We start from the raw sequence: 8,270 nt of genomic DNA, 5'->3' as shown, positions 1-8,270 counted from the left end.
GAAGTGATCCACTGACCTATAGGTGTTGCACCAATTTTGATTATTGAAACCCAAACCGGTACGTGGTAACATTACGTAATCCCTACTTTATTCTTATTGCGTTATATATATTTTTATAGGAAACCAAAATTCCTTTCATCATTTCAGATTCAGGAGTAAGTATTAATTACGCGATGACACAAAAAGAGAAATTCTTGACAATACGAATATGAAATCATGCCAGAAAATGATAACATACATATTAATTTAGACCTAGTGTATTTTGGTACCATGGGTAAACAAAAAAACAAAATTATGTAAGTTAAAAATTTACGAGTACATTAAGAGAAATTGACCACTCAAATGTTAATTTCTAGAATCTCTCTCTCTCTCTCTCTCTCTCTCTCTCTCTCTCTCTCTCTCTCTCTCTCTCTCTCTCTCAGTTCAATCATTGATTTTGCCTAAATTGGGGAATCCTGGCATGAAATATGTCTCACCAATACTCAAGCTACGGGGTTCCTTAGGCTTTAGAAAAACAGTTTACTTTTGATCACATTCAAGTTGAATATACAACAGAATTGAAGTTGGGCCAATATAATTTGCATTATATTCATGCTTTTACTGTTGTAAAACATGCATGCATACATGCATGTTTATATGTATGAATCAGCTGGATTATATATCGAAGAAGCTATTGAAGCATGGGAGAATAGAATACTCATCCACGCTAAGAATGATCATACTCAACTTGATTATCATCATAAAGGGGATGCATATTTGTTCTTTTAAATAGAAAAAAAAATCCAGATTTCCACCCCTTCAGTTACAATTAACCTGGTAAATCAATCATTGTTCCGAGCCATCGAATTGATGACAATTGCTATGAAGCTTTCAAACTTGTGGTAAGTGAGCTTGATATCCATTACTATAGTTGAATAAATATTTCCATTACTTGAGTGATTTGTCATAAAGTCTTAAATAGACTTTTGAAAATTATCTTAATCATGTACCTCCCTAAAATACTGAATATATTTTTTTGGATTTTGGAAGCGAAAGCTACATGTAACTACCATTCTTTAACACTTGCAGTTAACTTTACTTTAGTGGATTTACATTAACTTGATTATTGGGTGATGGATATAATCATTTATTTATATTTTCGAAAATTGGCTTCTGAAATACAATGAAGGTAGATGAATTATTTCAATTCTTTAAACTTTGCGTCTGAATTATTTTTTTGGGTGTTGGGGGTGTACATTTTACATCATTTACTGTATATGTACCTTATTCATAACTGGCTTAGAAAAGAACATTTTTGTTTACTTTTCACTATCGTTTCATCGGGACCAAGATTATTTTAAGAATATTTGAGGTTTTGGTCCGCAACTATTGAATTTCATATTCGTTAGATATGGAATGGTTATCAAGATAGTTAATTAATAATGAAAATTGATTTGATTAGCAGTACTCGCAGTAACAAAAATACATATTTATAAAGTCTGGGAGGAAGGTCGGTAAAGAGCAGTAAGAAAACAATATTTCCCTATACAATTCTTTGCAACTGTGGTCCTGATAACGGGTTTACTTACCCCAATCATCATGTGAAACACTGCGACCTTTATTTTCATAGATACCCTCTGGCATGAACATATTGTCATTACTTAATGGTTGATACAGTGAATAAGTACAATAATCTAAGTCTACTTATCAATAAGGAACCAATCTTCAGTTAGATGAAAGGTTAACAGAAGATGAAACTTTGTTATCAACTGACCATTTCCGGATGTATAAAAATAAGGGTATCGATAAAACCTAGATAAGTCATATAGCAATAGCAAAAAGCAACGTAACATTTAAAGAGGCTTTGACTTTGTCCGAGAATCAAAGAGTCATCATTAATGTGAGAGAGAGAGAGAGAGAGAGAGAGAGAGAGAGAGAGAGAGAGAGAGAGAGAGAGAGAGAGAGAGAGACCTGCATATGTGCACAATTAATAACTATTGCCGACATAAATATTGCCTCTTCCAATTAATGTTTCTCAGCAGTGATGATTTTTATAGATAATTAGATTTCTTAGTAGTAGAAATATTAGATATGTTTTATTTTATAATGATATACTAACAAATTAAATGGATTAAGTTGAAAACAACTGCTTGTGATTACATGAATATATCATATAGTGACAAATCTCTCAGAATGATGTTAGTGAATGTGAACAACTGGTGGTTGGGGTCCAAACTAACTTGTGCAAGCCAAGGTGAAAAATCTCTGTATATTCTATCTATTATTAATAATTAAATCTTGTTTTATTCAGATTTCCTGCACTGATGCATGGCGGTACGGACCCCTAAGCCTAGAACCACCGAAATAAAACTCAATTCTCAAAAAATTACCTTATTCTAAAAAGTTCCTATCTAGCTCTCACAATATATATAAGGCCGTTGTCATTTACGAAGTCCTCTTTCTGATTTAATCGTCGTAAGAATAATATCTTTCATAATTTTTTTTTCACGAAAGTCAAATTAGATATCCCTTAGATATAAAATTAATTGTTACAGCTTCCGTAAACTTATGTACAAGTTTATGGAAAGGGAAAATTTATAGAAAAAAAAATCCCCAGAATATCTCAAGGAATCAGATCTCATTCAATATGCAAAACCTGGTGCAATGGAAAAAAAATAGTAAGATACAATTTTAATAAGGAATTTATGAGAAATACCTGGTTGAAGCAGGAATGATCTGCATTATATACTATTATTATTATTATTATTATTATTATTATTATTATTATTATTATTATTATTATTATTATTATTTGCTAAGCTACAACCCTAGTTTGGAAAGGAGGAGGCCATAAGACCAGGGGCCCAAACAGGGAAAATAGCCCGATGAAGAAAGGAAAATTAGGAAAAATAAAATATTTTAAGAAAAGTAACAACATTAGAATGCATATCGCTTAAATAAACTACCTAAACTTTTGCCAAAAAAAAAAAACGGAAGAGAAATTAGATAGAATAGTGTGCTTGAGTGTACCCTCAAGCAAGAGAACTCTAACCCAAGACAGTGGAAGACTGTGCAGAGGCTATGGCACTACCAAAGACTGGAGGTCAATGGATTGATTTGGGAGTACCCTTCTCCTAGAAGAGTTGCTTACCATAGCAATTGCAATTACAGTGCATTAGTTAACCCTTTGCTGAAAAAGAATTGTTTGGTAATATCAGTGTTGTCAGGTGTATGAGGACAGAGGAAAATATGTAGGGAATAGGCCAGACTATTCAGTGTATGTGTAGGCAAAAGGAAAATGAACCGTAACCAGAGAGAAGGATTCATCGTAGTACTGTCTGGCCAGTCAAAAGACGACATAACTCTCTAAAGGTAGTAGCTCAACGGGTGGCTGGTGCCCTGACCAACTTACTGCCTACTAACTAGGAGCATAACAACATAATAGTGAAATCATCGTGGAAAAAAATTCTTCCACATAGAAATACATTTCACGTGATGAAAATAGAAGGACAATGTGATGACATCAGATCCATGGATTCAATAAATATATCCTTCAATAATCTAAAGTTTCCACGAATAATTTCAAGAATTACTTTTTCCATTCCCCTGTCATTAGGGAGAGAGTGGAAGAAAGAAGACTGGATTTCCCTTTTGCATGAAAGAAAATGTTTTGTTTCACCGAAGATGATGTCTTTTTGTTAAAAGCGCAATTACCATGATTTTCAATTAATAATATGCATTCTACTTTTTACTGATATAAAATTGAAAATGTTTTCGACTGAATTTACGTTTGGGTTAACCTAAAACTCTCTCAATCAAAACGTAATAAAGATTTAATTTTTCTTCCAAGATTGCTACAAAATATTGCCGTGGCCTAGGAAATTTTCACGTGCTGAATGTGGGTTACATAAAATGATAAAAAATTTAGAATGTAGATATTGCTGCTGCTGTGAAATTGCATTTTTCTCGGCCAAAATAGGAGAAAAAAAAAATATTGTAAATAATTGACCACCTCAATTTAAGGATATTTTATTAGAATCCTTGTAATCCCGCCTAATTTCTTACAGATGTAAATTTAAACTAACTTAAGAAGTAAATTCGGATTAATTCTGAAAACACAGAATGTTTGTTTCACCTTAATTTTTGCCTATATACTGTATAATTTTGTTAAAGTCAAATTGAAGGTGTTTATTTTTAAATCCTTATAAGAATAGCTCTTGTTTGGATATCGATTATCTTAAAAAACATGGCGGTTGGAAAAGGATGTAGGAATGAGAGGGAGAGAATAGATAGAGAGAGAAAGGGAGAGAAAAATAGAGGGAGAGAGGGAGGGAATAGAGAGAAGACGCGGCCAATAAGTTACTTAAGTGATTTTCTGTATGTAGGGTAATAATAAACAACGGGACACTTATTTTCATAATCTTTGCCAACAATCATTTCATTACATTACTTATAAATCCATAAAAGAACTATTTATCCATCTTAAATATATCTGACAGATTGATTACTGACCATAAACCCTGTCTACAACACTTTCCGTGTTATCGCAAGTTCTTTAAATGTAATTATTTAGAGATAAGAAAAGAAAATACTGAGGAAGGTCCTATATTTGTAAAATTCAAATTATGGATAACATCAAATTGAAGCCACTTGTTATTAACACACCGTAAGTTTTGCCTATGGCTGGATATAAAACATCGTAAGGAAGGCAAGGAGGAAAGGAGAGGGAGGGAATAAAGGGAAGGAATAGAGGAGAAAAAGGGAGAGATAGTCGATGAGTTACTAATGCGATTGTTTCTATTAAGAAATATATAAATAGAATTAGCTGTGTTCTCATTCCTTAGCGTTTCTATGAAATTTATAAAAAGGTCACATGTAAGTATTTTCGATAATTATGACTTGCGGACTTCTGAACACAACTGTCGCCTACAACACTTTCCCTTATATCACAATCTCGTAACACTTCATTATAACATAATGAGGAAACAAAGACTAGCAACTCAGACATTATACATTGCAATAAAGTCCTCAAAACCTTTCTTGGGTGTTTGTATTTCCGAAGATAGTCCCTTATTCCCTTTAGACTGTCTGTTTGTCACCCCTTCCTGGCTAGTTTCCTGGTTCTCTTGCACATAAACCTTGACAATATATCTTACGAGTCCCAAGCAAAACATGGCAGTGCCATTTCAGGCAGCTGTTATGTGAGTCCAGAAGCAGGCCTTGAATTAATCATAAGGATGCAAATTCGTGTTATGCTGGTGAACACTTGAAACTTGCCTAAAATGAACTATTTCGGTGTGTTTTTATGATCTGAAGTTTTTCTATATCTTCTTCCTTGCAGTATTATTAACCCATTTACAATGGATCATGTGTTTGACGCGTGTTCTCCAGCTTGATCTATCATATACTACGTTTTCATTTACCTTGTTTATCTGCATATACTCCCTGATGCAGCCCTTCCACCTCTTCTTTGGTCTTTCTCTCAGTCGCCCTCCTGGAACCTCCATTACCATGACTCTGCGGACTATATACTCTTCCTCCCTCCTCAACAAATGTCCATACCATCTGTCTTGCTACCTGCGTCTTTTTTAGGCTGCTGTCACCCCTTCCCTCCCTGTAGTATTAATAAAAAATTCCAATAAAACTATTTTTAGCAGGTTGATCTAAATGGTAAAACTGTTTATGCATGAATATATTGTCAACAAAGAAATTTTATATAAAAGGTTGTCTGACATGATCCATTTCTTGTATATATAGAAAATCAATACATCAGTTATATATGTGACGCCTGCTGGATTTAAAAGAAGAACATGCATGACTTGATGAGAGATATCCTATCCAACATAAACATATTTCCACACTTCATGATTTAGCTAAGAAGTTCGCGCTAGGTATAAGAAACTAAATTTCTGCAGACATGTATGAAAACCAACAATGTACATAAAAGTAAGTTTAAGAGTCTATGATATAACCAAGAATAAAATTCAATGACTATGTAAAACTAGAAAAGCTTTCCGAAACTGCAAACCTCCAACACAGGAGCTTATTTCTCGAAACCAACTTGCCTTTCCCAGAAAAAATTTAGACCGAAGGTGTATTTGAAGTCGGTGTGACATCCATTCGTGAATGTGGGGTTAAGGCTAAGGTTAATTTGGTCAGCCTTTGGCTCGTCCTTGACCTTGATCTTGACCCTTGACCTATGCCCTTAAAATTTTAATAACTTGCACGTCTCAACATAATGATAAATCCCTGTAAGGGGCAGCGCTCTAAGTGTAAAATTTTCGCCAGAAAATTATTCGCAAACAGACAGACAATCGGACAGAGGTAAAAACTAACTTCACATAGTATTAGGAGAAAATGTAAAACAAGGACTTCAGCGCTTTTATATTGTTATTAGAATATAAGTAGCTGTTTACCAGAAGATATATATATATATATATATATATATATATATATATATATATATATATATATATATATATATATATATATATATATATATATATATATATACATACATGCATATATATATATATATATATATATATATATATATATATATATATATATATATATATATATATATATATATATATGAGAGAGAGAGAGAGAGAGAGAGAGAGAGAGAGAGAGAGAGAGAGAGAGAGAGAGAGAGAGAGAGAGAGAGAGAGAGAGAAGCTAAGCTTTCCCCGTCCCTTGTGTGGAGGGGAGAGAGCATAATCATACTGTTGTGAAACGGGTGTGTGTTTGTGTTTGCGTTATATCTAAAGATTTAGCCGTAATTTATGAGAGGTAGTGTATACTACTAACATGTATTTTATCCTCCTAACATACATATATAGAAGGACGAATATACGTATGCATGCTAAATGACATAATAATAATTTCATCATTAGCATGTCTTCCTACGCCTAGTGACACAAAGATTTCGCCAGTCATCGCTATGATGAGCTTTTAAATTGATACTTCTCCATTCATCGTCAGCTACTCCAGGCTTCATACTCCTGGGTCTACTCACTCTTCTAGCGCTTTGTAAGCCCAGTTGAGAGTTTGGTGAAACAATCTATATTGGGGAGGGTGAGGAGCATGCTCAAACCTTCTCCATCTACCCATCACTCTGATATCTTCCACATATGGCACTTGAGTAATCTCTCTTATAGTTTCATTTATAATCCTGTCCTACCATTGAATCCCAATATTCTTCTGAGGATTTTTTTCCAATATATACAAACTGCTCGATATTTTTTCATTGTCATTCCACGACTCTGTCCATACAGTTGCACCGATCTCTCTAAACTGATATATAGCTTGAATGTAATGGCAAAATAACATGAAAAATATCGTAATAAATATTTTTTTTTACAATTGAATGGGCTTTTAAGGTTATATATAAAGAATGTAACAATCGCTACTAAAGCTCTAACTGTATGAGCAAATATTTTGGTGCAATTAAATGAATTTGATTCTAAAATTATAACTTTTTTTTTCTTATAATGTCGATATACAACAAAATTTAGCATATGAAACCATTTTTTGAATATCCTAGCTTGGACATGCGAATATTTCACTATTTTATCAGGTGACATACTATACTACATTATCGCGTGATATTCTAGACAAATTATTAGATCTAGTATAACTTTTGTAACAAGATTTCACTGCCTCTCTTTGGGTAACACAAGAACGCCCTATTTAATTCTTGATACATATCCATGCTAAGAAATGTTACCAGAAAAAAAAAAAAAAAATCTTAATTTTACCGCTCTGACTTCACTTACCAATGTGTTGCAAGTAACACTTGATCACTTAAGGTTAAACCACATGTTATTCCTGTGCTGAGAGATACTAATATTCAAGTGCAAACTCGTTAAGCGTGAAAGCTCTATGGCTGCTTGCACTGCTGCTAGTTGATATACCTTAAGGATTCTTAGTGTGTAAAAGCGTGAAGAAACTTACTCTTACCGATGAAAATCATACACGTATATGAATGTGCCCTATCAAGAAACGCACATAGACAAAGATAAACATGTTAAAAGAAACGAGGAGGGTTTTTCATTGGAGGGAAGAAGAAAGTACTGGGTAACAGTATTAGTGGAAATATAATAAATTCAAAGCATTTTGAGCAAGTAAAAGTTCTTATCACGTCCATATATGCCAACCATTACCAATCTCCTTTTGGAATTTTATAGAATTTCTGTTTTAAATCATAAATAAATAATTATGGAGGAATCTTATTAATTCGTGATTAAATCCTCTGAACAACATTGAGTTTAAATATCATATGGACATGA

This window comes from Palaemon carinicauda, chromosome 9, assembly GCF_036898095.1.
Source record: "Palaemon carinicauda isolate YSFRI2023 chromosome 9, ASM3689809v2, whole genome shotgun sequence".
NCBI lineage: Eukaryota > Metazoa > Arthropoda > Malacostraca > Decapoda > Palaemonidae > Palaemon > Palaemon carinicauda.
The sequence above is the reverse complement of the archived record's forward strand: the minus strand, read 5'-3'. Positions refer to the sequence as shown.